Genomic DNA, 14,238 nt, shown 5'->3' with positions numbered 1-14,238 from the left:
GGATGTAAAAAGTCTTTTCCCATCCCATGTCCCGCGGCTCCTACAATGGAATAAAATAAATAAATTAATAAATAAAAATAGATAAAAAAATAAGTTAAAAGTAATGTATATAAAATACAAATAAAAAACAGCTAAAATTGGTATGGATAAAATATAGTAAAAACGAAAGTAACTTGAATAGATAAAATACAATAAAATAAGTAAATAAATAACACACTTTTTTTAAAAACAATAAATAAATATAGCTGTCAGCCTACCTCTAGCCGCCTCTCTTACTCTGCTTTGTGCTTTATGGTTTTTGTAACAAAAGCAATGATCAGTTCAATATCGTGCTTGCTGTTAATGGCTTTATCGATGATCTCGTGAGGCTCGCCTAGTGGAGATCCCAGGCTCAGCTTCATCGTTTCGCCCCGTGTGGTATTCAGGCAGTCGAACACAACATGCCGCGCATCATCCACCACTCCACACTCAGGACATAGATTGTCTCCGGACCTCCCGATTCTATGGGTGTATTTTCGAAACGATCCGTGCCCCGTCAGAAACTGCGTGAAGTAGTAGTTGATGCGCCGATGCCGACACCCATACCACCTCACTACATCCGGGACCAGGGACCTCCTCCTGGCCGCCTTTTCGACTTCGTGTGCCCATTCTCTCTGCCACATCTCCAAGTTTCTGGCTCTTTCTTGTGGCCCTGACCCAACTGCCACGTTGCCCCCCTGATACATTTGAGCTCTCTCTCTGGCCCGGATGTGCACGGGTACAGAACCAGCACGTAAACATGCAACATGTAAAAAAATTATTTGAGAAAGAAGACGCTCGACGAGTTTATGCTTAGGATCATGACTTATGGCGCCGAAACACTTTTATTTAACCCAGACTACAGCAACCAAACTTAAAGTCGCCCAAAGACGAATCGAACGCTCGCTACTTGGACTGACTCTCGGAGACACAGTTAAAAACGAAGAAATAAGAAGAAGGACATGTGTTACAGATGTCATAAAGCGTATGGCTGAAGTGAAACTGGGCGGGCCATGTGTCCAGAATGAATGACGAGCGGTTGACCAAAAAAATTACAGTTTGGAGACCACGAGCTGACAGAAGAAGCAGAGGTAGACCACCTACACGATGGACAGACGACGCCAAAAGCATCACCGGGAATTGGCTGCAAGAAGCTCAATACCGACAGAACTGGAAGAGATTAGGGGAGGCCTATATCCAACTATGAACACAGAGGGCTTATGATGATGATCTCCGATCTCTGACTGATGATTCGATGAGTCTAAACAAACCCTCATTCAAGACGGTTACCGCGAAAATCACATCAATAGTAGCATCCACAGACATCAACCTCCCACTCAATCTCAACCCAAAGACTTAGACCCTCATCATACGAAAGTCCCTTCAAACACTTTCATCTTTTGAATATATATATATATATATATATATATATATATATATATATATATATATATATATATATATATATATGTATATATATATATATATATATATATATATGAATATTTATATATATTAATATATAGATATATATATATATATATATATATATATATATATATATATATATATATGTATATATATATATATATATATATATATATGTATATATATATATATATATATATATATATATATATATATATATCGCATTATTTTCTTACAAAGATTCACAATACCCATATTAAGACTTGAAATTATTCAATGTCTTATAAAATCAAAACATTCTTGTTTAATTTATATAATAATCTAGTGAGCAAGCCAATAATACCTTCTGAGTAAAATTATGTCAGTTAATTTTGTAATATGTAAATTTTTCCTAGTTACTTTAATCACTAAATTAATGTTAATGACAATAATTGTCACCTACTCAAAAAGTTGTTATTCTTCACTTAACCCCCAAGTAGAATTGCACTGGGTTGGTCATAATGACGTAAACATGGCGGTAATATTAGTCACCACTGTTATAGTAAAAATATGTTCTTAAAATTTACATAAAGTTTTAAATTTAAAATTGTTATAATATCGAACACTAGTTAACATCAAAAATGGAAAAAGTAAGTATTTATTTGTACTTCTTTCCAGTATTTGAAAATTTAAACTCCACGCCATGTTTTTTTAGTTTAGACTACAAACTTTCTGTATGAATAAAGTGTATGAAAGGCCAACTTTTACGCTTTAGTTCTTTCATACATTTCATTATCATTTTGGTTTTTAATTTGATATATGTTTAATTATTCACTTTTTCCATTTTATTTATGTTGTTTCCTTTTTTTGTTGTTCTTCTTTGTTATTTTTGTTCTCTATTCTTTTATTTTCGCAATATCGATCTGATAAATATTTATTTTTTATCTTTCTTCTTTACTTCGCTCTTTATTAAGCATTGTAATGCCTCTCATTCTTTTCATAAATTCAATCTCGCTAGATTGAATTCTAGCGTCATTCTTAAATTATAATATTTGCATTTATCAGCTTTACCATACATATTATTATAACAGAGTAGATTTGGCAATTTCCATCTCTGTATCGTCTCTTGTCTTATTCTTCAATGTTCTGAAAGTTAGAAAATTTGTCAGTTGAATATAACCTTGCCGGTTATAGAGTTTGCAGACACTTTTTCTTATCTTGTTAATCTCTTGATGTTTTACATAAAAGATTAAGAAATATCACCTGGAAAAAGAAACAAACTCCATCAGACGAGGTTCAGTGAGATAATAGAGGTAAATTGAAACCTGGAAACAGAATTTCAAAAGAAAAAGGGGCTACTCATTATAACCGCGAACAGAGCAAAAAAAAAAACTTAAACCTAACAATCACGTATAGCTCTTATAAAGCATCATACAGCGTCTATGTGTTTTGACCTTGAAAACATGATGCTAATTCCTGATGTTACATCAGGTGTTACAAACCTATTATATGTAACAACTTTGGACATACAATATAAATGTTCATAATCTCAAATAAGGATTTGGGAATATGGCCACCAGAAGCTGCCAAGTAATAACCAGTTACCTGTTATCCAAAATATATTAAGTCCCTATAAATCTATGTAAAAAAAATTCAGTAACTCTGCTCTTCTGCTTCATTTAATAAATGCCTTCTATTATATATAAACTGGGTTTTAATACCTGTTGCACAAATGTCAATAGATATTGGAACACAAAAAACATACTCCAGTCCCTTGGTGGAATTTCAAATAATAATAATAATAGTAATGTTTATTTAGGAAGCTTACATTATAATATAGATTACTTTCTCTTGTCTTAGTCTGTCAATACTTCTTCGTCCATTTGGTGACTTATCTCGTGCAATTCTAACTATCCTATCCTCTGAAAGTCTACTAATGTGTTCATTCCACTCCTGTTTCTGTTTTGTCACCCACCCATTTATGTTTTCTATATTGCAGTATTTTCTTATGTTTTCGATTCTCTCCCTATCCAACAGACTTTTCCCTGATATATAGATTACATGGACCAAAAATCATAATAAATACTATATATATTTAGGGATTCTACAGTATTCACTGCCTTCCCTCGCTCAACCGTTTCCATCTCTTTCTGTTCTGTTGTTCCATTCTCCATCGTTTAGTCCTCTCTTACTCATGGCGTCGTCTACTTCGTTCCTCCAGGATTTTCGGGGTCGTCCTCTTTTCCTCCTTCCTATGGGGCTCCATTCGGTTATTCTTTTTATCCATCTGCTGTCGCTAGCTCTTCTTACATGTCCATACCACTTTAGTCTTTTTTGTTCTATATATATATATATATATATATATATATATATATATATATATATATATATATATATATATATATATATAAATAAATACTAAATACTAAATACTATACTATACTATACTAAATACTAAATAAACATAAAAACTCACTAAAGTACAGCTACCATAAAAGTAGCACCCCTTGTGTATGAGGCTTAAAAATATATATTCAAACAAAGAAATATTTAACAAATGTATATCTACTAATAGTATAAATACAAGTAATTTACCACTTTCACCCCTGGGCTTTCTCCTAATATAAGGGGAATTTGAATATCAGTTACGCGTGCGAAATCAATGTTTAATAAAATGTGTATCAACTTGACGGTAAAAATTCGACAAAAATCAAAATGCATTTTTCAAAGCTGAAGAGTGAAGCTTTCGTAACGAATTTTTTTATTTTGTCGCAAATAAAGTTGTTTTCTATAAATATGTTCAATAAATAAACGTTGCGCCATTTTTGCCATTTTTTACCACGATTCTCGTGAGATTAATATCATTTATTAAACACTTTCACTGATAGGACGTAGTGGAATTTTTAGTGTTGTTAGAGCCTAATATTTAAAACCTAAAAACTAGCATAATTGAAATAAAAGCAGTTTTATATGTTCTAGATCGTTTGTAATGTGAAAGTTATAAGATATTGAAGATTGAGCTCTTTATAATAAAAACTCCCTAGTGACCGGTTAATAAAAGTGATCAATTTTATTACTCCAATGAGAATCATAAGTAATGGCAAAAATGGCGCGACTTTTATTTATTTAACATCTTTATAGAAACATTTCCGGCAAAATACTAAAATGGCATACCAAAGCTGCACCTTTAAAACGCATTTTGATTTTTTTCGATATATTAATCAATAGATTGAATTTTTTCAGTCGATTTGATACAAATTTTATTTAACATTGATTTCGCGCACGTAACATTCAAAATCGCAGATCGCTTTAAGTGTTGTTTATTAGAGAACGGCTCATTCTACACAAAAAGTGCTAATAACATTTCTATTCAAAATTATCTTAGCTACATTTTTATTTGAAACATTTTTTTCTACGACGTAACGATTCTTAATATCGATTTTTTCCGTCTCACCCTCGAGGGGGAGTTTTAGGGGGAAGCACAGGGGTAAAAATGATTAAACTTTTTTGCATTTTTTTTTGTGGTCTTGACATTCTTGGCAAAATTCAGCTTGTTCGTATGATTTTTAGAAGTTCAGTATCATTTTCGTCTCTGACAACTGGAATATAAGAACAGAAAAGGGCAAGAGATTCTTTGATTCAGCTCATCTGAATCTATAGTCATATTTTTAACAAGAAACACATTTAAATGATAAAAACATCACTACAGCTTCCATCCATATAACTATTCTGAAACAAGTGTATAGATTTATAAGACTATGACACACATTTTATACTAAGGTACTAACATGGATCTTTCAATTCCATATTTTAAAGCCATTTACTAGCTTAGAATAAATTATTTAAGCATAAACTGCAAATTCAATTCTAAAAATCAAGCATGTTAAATCCTAGAGATATATTACAAAAGATTATACTCATCTCGTTCCAATACATCGTTTTTATGTCTACTTTATACAATAAAAGTCTCGAAAGAGTTTCTAAAAGAGCTTTTTAAACGATTTCGAAACGACCGTCGGATACAAAAAGCAATACGGAAGCTATAGATCTCTAGTCACAATCCTGACCTGGTTTATTCACATTTATTTTTTGACAGCACGAATTTAGTCTACAAAAGAAAGTGTTTGGTGATGTATTATACAATTAAATACCGAAGTCCTTCCAGTCTGGAAAGCTTCCAATATAAATTTACTATTTTCGTATCTCTACGACCGACCAAAACAAACGATTCTAGTCTAGTTGACAACGAGGAAACGATATAGGAACTAGACTTGGAATATTTTCAGGGCGGACAGATATGTCATTATTCCTTATAAAAAAATAAGGGGTGGTATTTTTTTTTTTTTTCAATTAAAGCGTGCAAATTTCTGGTTTATAAATTACAATTAAATCGATAATTTATTCTTATTTTTTTGTTTACTGATTCTCCTCTTCTTCCTTTCGGTTCGTAATTTAGTATTTTTTAAGTTTAGTTTTTTAATATCCTGTGAATTTTTCCGTATATATAGAAACTGCGTGGCGTCAATTTTGCAATAAATTTCGTTATTTTTTTTATACTTTTGTAATAGTGTAGGTAACTCTAATGACGTCTCCTTTTATAATTAATGTGTTGATTTTAAATAGTAAGTTAATACTAAACTGATAAGATACAATAAACCAACTGTAATTGTTTGAAGAATATTATTATATTAAAAACTTTGTCACACTTCCAATGGAGAGCTAAAAAGGAAGTATAGGTTAAAATTCACAGTTTATCATTCGCAATAGCAGTTTTGTCGATATGTCCACTTTCAAGTCTTCACTGTGAGCTCTTGATTCTCTCCACAATATTGGTCATTGGATCTGCTTAGGTGCCTTCAAATTTGAAAATATGGATTGTAAATTTAACGAACCACTCTTATTAAGATGACAACATCTTTTTCTCTCCTATTCTAATCCTCTTTTTGCTTTTTAAATAAACACAATCATAAACACACAATTTTTTTAATCACAGTGTAATCGTTCCTATAATTGTAGACATGCTCAATAAAATTCAATTTATAGTCCAGCAAACGAATCTTAAAATAGTACATACCCTAAAATAGGGCAAAATTTTCGGAAAAGACCGATTTGCATAAAAATGTGAACTTAAGTTCAACTTATCCTCAACTTCAAAATCTATACTATCTATACCGATAATCGTTTTTAATTTTATAAGGGAGAAAACTAACTACCCCTTTCTTCAGTAAAATTTGGTTCAGATGGATTAAATAATGATTTTCTAATATTCGAACTATAATTATTAACTATTTCAATAAGGGTGAAAACTACCACTTATTCCGAACTCTACAAAGAAGGTTATAAACAGTAAAATTTGGGTAAGATGAATTGAATATTGATTTTTTTATTACTCCAAGTATAATCTTTAAATATCAACCCTTTGGAAATTCATTTTTAAGTGTTAAAAGTAACCACTCATTGCCAAAATGTATAATAAATATTAAGATAACAAACATTGGCCTAAGTTACGTAATGATAACCTAAATATAAAATTTATGCAAACCTTTAATATAATCATACAATTATATTAAACAATAAAGACATAATGGCTACTACAGCTAAACCAGAAACAAGGGATAAACAACGTTAAGAAATCAGGTTATCAAAAATTTGCCAAAAAGAAAGGCGCTACTTTGTTTTTTTTTAGCGAGGAATAAAGAAACCTCAAAAAACGAAGGTACTTATATAAACAAATACAAATAACAATAACTAAAATACATATATAGACAAACAGATGGTAGTTATCACAGTTACCTCGTATTTTAGCTTAGCAAACATGTAATAAAATATTTATTCGTGGTCCAAGAGAACAAAAGATTGTTAGAGAAATGAACAACAATATACAACTGTAACGTACAATCCATATTATTTATTATAAACCGAAAACATAAAATAATTGAGTATAATAATGTATGTGTGTGTGTGTGTGTGTGTGAGTGTGTGTGTGTTTGTGCATTATTGGCTTCGGAGTCTCTGTCCATTCGCCATCTTACCTTTATGGGATTATTTGGTATTTTTTATTCGGAAGCTCTAAAGGAGTGCTCCTTGCTTTCTTCTCGTTTTCTATACAATCATAGTCCTGCTCTAATTTTACAAAGAAATATTTCCTATATATCTAATTTTACAATTTATATTAATGTAAGTCTTACCAACAGCAATGCCATCAACAATTAATATCACTGTACATCGTTATATAAAGTTTAATAAAAATTTCTCTTAATGACCTGGTAAACCTGGTATCTTTCTGTCAAATTAAGCTTTTTTCAGTTTTCATTGGTTTATAACAAGATTCTTAATCTATAAATTCTTTGCATTTATAAATCACCTGATTCTTTCACGCAAGTATTGTTCAATAACCTGGTAAATTTGTTAGAAGACCTGTCCAATAAAAGCAGAAAAAATTATTGCGGTAACTTGAATATTAATTACGCTGTTGCTTGTGCTACCCAATTATCCGTGGTCAATATATTCGAATCGTATTGTTTCACAATGCATGTTAATTCTCCTACAAGAATTCCTAAAACGACATCTACCATAATTAATTATATTTTCTCAGATTTCTTACCCCTTGATATACACTCTACAATTATTAATGCAGGTCTGATCTGATCAGAAAGCAGTATGTATCAAGTAATAACACTCTTAACAAACCATTATAGAAAACCCAACGCTTAGGTAGAATTTTTTCCGCTCAAAACATTCGTAAATTCCAAAATTTTTGCTTGACTTCTGGGTGACACTTTGTGGACGAGGACTTTAATTTTAGTGATTTTTTAGATAGGCTTGTCCGTATTTTCAATAAGGCATTTCAGTAAATTACAATTATGTCAAAACAATTATGTCAAAAATCGATGGAAAATTTTTTTATTCTTGCTGTTGATACCAGGAGGAACTCAATAACAGCCAGATCAGTATTGCTGATTCTGTAAAATTTCTTGTTACTTTCATAGACAGCAATCTTAAATGGTCCCTTCATATCAATTTGTTAAGTGAGAAACTAGCTCCAGCCTGTTATGCAATATGATCTGTTTTGAAGAAAATCAATTTAGCATCTTCCAAAATAACATTTTTTTCTTTTTTCGAGCCTTATCTTTGATATGGTTCTTCTTGGGGTTCTAGTACAGCTGTCCAATCTGCTGTTATTTTTAAATTATAAAAAAGAGCAATACAGTATCTTTTTGGCCTCAGTAGAATAATACAATACAGAAGCTACTTCAAAAATCACGGGATGTTAACTTTTTCTGTTTATGTATTTTAGAAACTGTTTGCTTAATTCGTAAACACCTACTTGTTTTTCCAGCAAGATCTAATCATGACTACTCCACCAGAAATTTAACCTTTGAGGTGTATTTACCGATCCCGTCCACTGAGTTAGTAAAGAAATCTATATTATATTCTTCAAAAAAATTATACAACATTCTCCCATTGCAACTTAAATGTGCAACTTCGTTCCTTAAGTTTCGGATAATGACAAAAATCTATCTATCTAAAAGACGACGATATTACTCAGTGAAAGAGTTTCTTAACGAATAACTAAGAAATTACAGTATCACATTCAGCAACTTGACTTATTTGTTCGTTATTTAAATTTGGCAATGGATTATGTATTTTATTATCCCTTATTTTGTGATATTGACCATTTATGTAATTTTAGTAAATTTTATATAGGTATTGTTATTTTTCTGACTTTTTGTAAGCTTTGTCCATAAAACTGAACAATTTTCAGTGACAATAAAGCATATTTCTATTTTATTCTGTTCTATTCTATTACAGATTATTCTAAAATTAAATGATACCTATTTTAAAAAATTAAAATTGAAAATTTACTAGAGCCATTATTATATCATCATGATATATGTAATCTACATCCAATACTTCTAATCTAAGTACAAAAATGTGGTGTTATATGAAAAAACAAATAATACAATGATCAATATATATATATATTTAAACGAGCGCCGAAATGCCCAGTCGACCAGTACTAATCGAGTAACGACGAGAAGTAGATCCACCAGGCTTGAGAATGGCAAGTGAGACCTTGCCGAAACGTCGCCAAAACAATGGTTTTCAAGAAAACCAGCATTTTACAACGCGGAGTCAATGCCGGAAAAATAGTGACAGCACATATAGCTCCCGTGGAAACCTCAAAACAAACATATATATATATATATATATATATATATATATATATATATATATATATATATATATATATATATTGTGACAATTGGGGTTTATAGAAAATAATTTATAAGTTATATACTACATAATATTAGATATAAAAAAGTATTTGATTATTTTAAATAAGTTATATACTAGAGAAATTTATAAAAATATATTTATGTGAGGGCATTTTAAGAAATTAGCATATAATAATTGTAAAAAGTTGTATTTTAGTAATTATAATGTGGTAGATACATTTAAGTGAGCCATGTGACTAGGCAACCAACTATACAAACTCTGTCTCCAAGTTGACATTTTAGGAAATAATTGGGAATATAAAGTGGGGTTTTAATAATATATTGTTTGAATTGTGTATTTTATTAAATTAGAGTGTTAGTTACTAATTTGAATGTTTATTCTGATCTGAAAAGCCTAAATGTCAACAAAATTATCAATGGAACATTAACGAATTCTCCAGAGTGCAGAGTGTGACCATTGTTTACGGTCGAACATTCTGGAATAATGATTATGGCGGTGGATCGAACAGATATTTTTTTCGAGAACATCTATATAGAAGTTAATAGAACGATTGGAACATGATCTCTTGCCAGATGGTTCTGGAATATCCAAAAAAAAATAAATACCCGTGATTTGGATTCAAGAGGGCAGTTTTTAGTCAGAAGTCAAGCAGTTTATTATGAAAGTTAGTAGATTAGTTAGTGAAGTAAATTGTTCAGAATTTTCAAGAAGTCAGTCAGAAAAGTTTAGGAAGAAATATGAAAGTTAGTTGGAGTCAGTGAATCAAGTACAAATAGTCCAATTGTTTAATATAGTGAGTTAAATGAAGATTAAAAATTATGCATATAATTTAATGCACATTTATAATTATACACAAATAATTATTGAAGATTATAAAAGTATATTAGAAGAATATTGGATGGACATTGGAAGGAATTAAAATTATATTATGATTGGAGATTAGTATAAATCAACTTATAATAATTGGATATTGGTATATTGAAAAGAAGAATAAATATAAATGGTGTTTGCTGGTTTGGTTGGTGGTATATAAATGCTGGTGAAGAAAAATATATCTTAAATTGGTAGAAGATGATAATTGGAAAAAGAAATTTCACAAAAACAAGGATAACCGAAGTACGAAGACATTCAGTGGTGATTAGAATATATATAGTGGAAAACAGTTCATTTAGGCATTCAGTGAAAGAAAGGTACAAAATTTTGTTAATATAATTTAGTTAGTGTTATAACAATTTCAATTTTGAAGATAGTTTGTTTAAATTTAACATTGTCTATAGAATTTAATTAGTTTTATAAGAATATCAATTTAAAGATAGTTTATTTTAAATTTATATTGGCTAGGTTAGATATATATGTGTGTTTCATAATAGTTATAATAAAGATAATTTAAAAAAGTACTTACAAGCTAATTCTTTGAGAACCGCGATAAAAACCCTATATATTATATTATTAAAAATACTCATTGCTCATCATTCAAACAAAAAACACATCATAACAATTTGGCACCCAACGCGGTGGCTCTCTATTTAAAAGAATTAGTTAGCAATACTGCAGAAATGAATCCAGAAAGAGAGGAAAATGTCAATATGGCAGCTTTGATGTCATTAATGATGCAGATGAACAAGACAATGGAAGAGAATTCAAAAGAAATCAAAGAAGACATGAAAAAAATGGAACAGAAAATGGAAGAGAATACGAAAAAAATGGAAGAGAATTCAAAAGAAGTCAAAGAAGACATAAAAAAAATGGAACAGAAATTGGAAGAGAATTATAGAAAATTAGAAAAGAAAATAGAAGATAATAATAATAAAATTATAAAACAAATGGATAAAAAACTTGAAGCTGCAGAGAAAAAAGTAGCAAATGAAATAAAAAGTATACGGAATGACTACAAGAAAAGGATAGACAATGAGAGGACAGAAGTAAAGAGGATTATTCAAGATAATAAGATAGATATAGAACAGAAAATAGAGTTACAGAAATGTAACTTAGAAGTAAAAATTAACGAAGACAGGAGAAACACAGAAGAAAAATTAGACGATATACAACAAAATATCCAAATAAATTGTAATCAAATAAGAAATGTGGAACAGAGAATAGATGATATTTCACAAATGAGAGACATAGGGAGACCTTACTTAAATTTAACAAATGAGACTGGGATTAAATTCTCTGGTAATATAAAAAATTTGCATCCTAGAGTATACATAAATAGTTTAAAACATAAATTAAGATTTGTGAATAATATTAATGATATTAAAGATTATACTAGAGTGACATTAAATGACAATGCAGCAACTTGGTTTGCTAGTATTGAGAATGATTTAGATAATTTTCAAACATTTGAAAATAAATTTTTAAATTATTATTGGGGTGAATTAGAGCAAGCCAAGTTTAGAGAAATTCTATATTTTGGAAAGTATAATCAAAATTTAAAATCAAATATGGTAGATTATGCTTTGAAATTGATAACAGTTGCAAAATATTTAGAACCACCACTTAGAGAGGATGAAACAGTCTTAAATGTATCTAGACATTTTGATGCTGATGTTGTGCAAACCGTAACTGTACAAAATATTCAAACAATAGATAGTTTTATTAATTTTATTCAAAGAATACAAAGAGGCAATATGACAAGTAATAATAACAACAGAAAAAACAATAATAACTTTCAATATAATAAAAATGATAATCAACAATATAGACAATCATATAACAATAATTATAGATATGGTAATAATTTACAAAATTTTAATAATAATAACAGTAATTATAATAAACAACATTTTAATAACAGTACTAATAATAATAGACAAGATTTTAACAATAGAAGAAATACAGAGCGACCTAACTATAACAGACAGGTAAATTGTGTTCGAAGGAATAGAAGCTGCGAAGACAGGGAACGAAATAGTACAAGGCAAGAAAATGTGAGTAGAAGTCATAGTAGGGAAAGACATAGGACATCAGATCCAAGTGGTCAGATACAATCTGACAATTCTAATAATCAAAATTTTGTGCAGTAAACTTTCTGAATTACAAGTTAGGCCATTGCTATTATGAAAAACCTTCAGAATTTATTTCTTTAGATGAAGAGAAAATTATTGAATCTATTAATTTAATTTATATAAATGCTTTGGCCAAAAATAAAATGATTAAGATTATGATAGATACTGGTTCAGAAAGTACTTTAGTCTCGGAGAATTTTATTTTTAATACATTAAAACTATCAGATATAATAAAGATTCCAAAAATTAAAATTGTTGGTGCAAATAATAAGAAGTTGGGTGAAATTGATAAAATAGCCAATTTTAAAATTAATATTCTTAATAAAGAAATTAATATGCAAGGATTTATTGTCAAGGATTTATGTGTTGATATATTAATGGGAAATGATGAATTGGAAAAGAAGAAAGTAAAGATAGATTTTGAAGAAAAAATGGTAACTTTGGAAGGGCAAATAATTAAATTTATGCAGAAAGATGAGGTGGAAGAAGGAATAAGAGTTGATAGGATATTATTAAAAGAAAATAATGATGTTTATGAAGAAGAAATGTATTTTGATGATAGGGAAATGTCCCAAAAGAATGTAAAGAATAATTATTGTAGTGAATATTTAAGGAATGGAAATTTTAAGCAGATGGATGCCTACGAGGCGGAGTGCGTAAAATTGGAAGCAAGGAATAATGAGTACATAATGAAGAATAATGTTATTTGTAAAGAAGAAGATATGATGAAAGTTTTAAATTGCCCTGAAGAATATAAATCAATAGTCATTTCCATATTGCAGCAACACAAGGGACTTGTCAATAAAGAAAATAGAATTGCACAGAATTATATCCATAGTATAAGAGTTAAGGAGGAAAAAGATTTTAAAATAAAATCATACCCAATACCATATAAATACAGAGAAGAAGTAAACAAAACAATTAAAAATATGTTAGAAGATGGAATCATTGAGAAGGCAGATACACGTTTTATCAACCCCATAGTAGTAGTACGAAAAAGATCAGGTGAAATCAGGTTATGTTTGGATGCAAGGAATATTAACAAGATTACTGAAAAGCAATTTGAAGCACCAATGAGTATAGATGGAATATTAGGAAGAATTACAGGAATGTCATTTTTCACTAAAATCGATTTACAGCATAGTTTCTGGTTAATACCTCTAGAAAGAAAAAGTAGACAGTATACAGGATTTCAGATAGATGGAGTAGTATATCAATTCAAAGTAGTACCATTTGGACTTCAATCATCTTGCAGTGCTCTATGTAGATGTCTTCATGATATTTTGGATCAATATGAACATTTTGTAATTCACTACATTGATGATATATTAATTTTTTCTAAAACGGCTGAAGATCATGAGAAACACCTAAAAATTATAATAAATAGATTAGACAAAGTTGGACTAAAAATAAATCAAGAAAAATGTACATTTTTTCAAAAAGAAGTCATATATCTAGGTTATAAACTTAACACTAAGGGAATCGAAATGGATCCAGAACGGACACAAGTCATTCAGGAATATAAAACACCACACAATTTAAGAACTTTAAGAGGATTTATTGG

The 14,238-nt window shown here is 29.7% G+C and overlaps 1 protein-coding gene across 5 annotated transcripts in view; it reads left to right on the top strand.

Moving 5' to 3' along the window:
* Positions 1–14,238, top strand: part of Mp (collagen XV/XVIII-type protein multiplexin) — a 1,493,071-nt gene that overhangs the window by 566,050 nt on the left and 912,783 nt on the right. The gene's annotated exons all lie outside the window — the stretch shown is intronic.

The sequence above is a fragment of the Diabrotica undecimpunctata genome, chromosome 7 (genome assembly GCF_040954645.1).
Source record: "Diabrotica undecimpunctata isolate CICGRU chromosome 7, icDiaUnde3, whole genome shotgun sequence".
Lineage (NCBI taxonomy): Eukaryota > Metazoa > Arthropoda > Insecta > Coleoptera > Chrysomelidae > Diabrotica > Diabrotica undecimpunctata.
The sequence above is the reverse complement of the archived record's forward strand: the minus strand, read 5'-3'. Positions and strand labels throughout refer to the sequence as shown.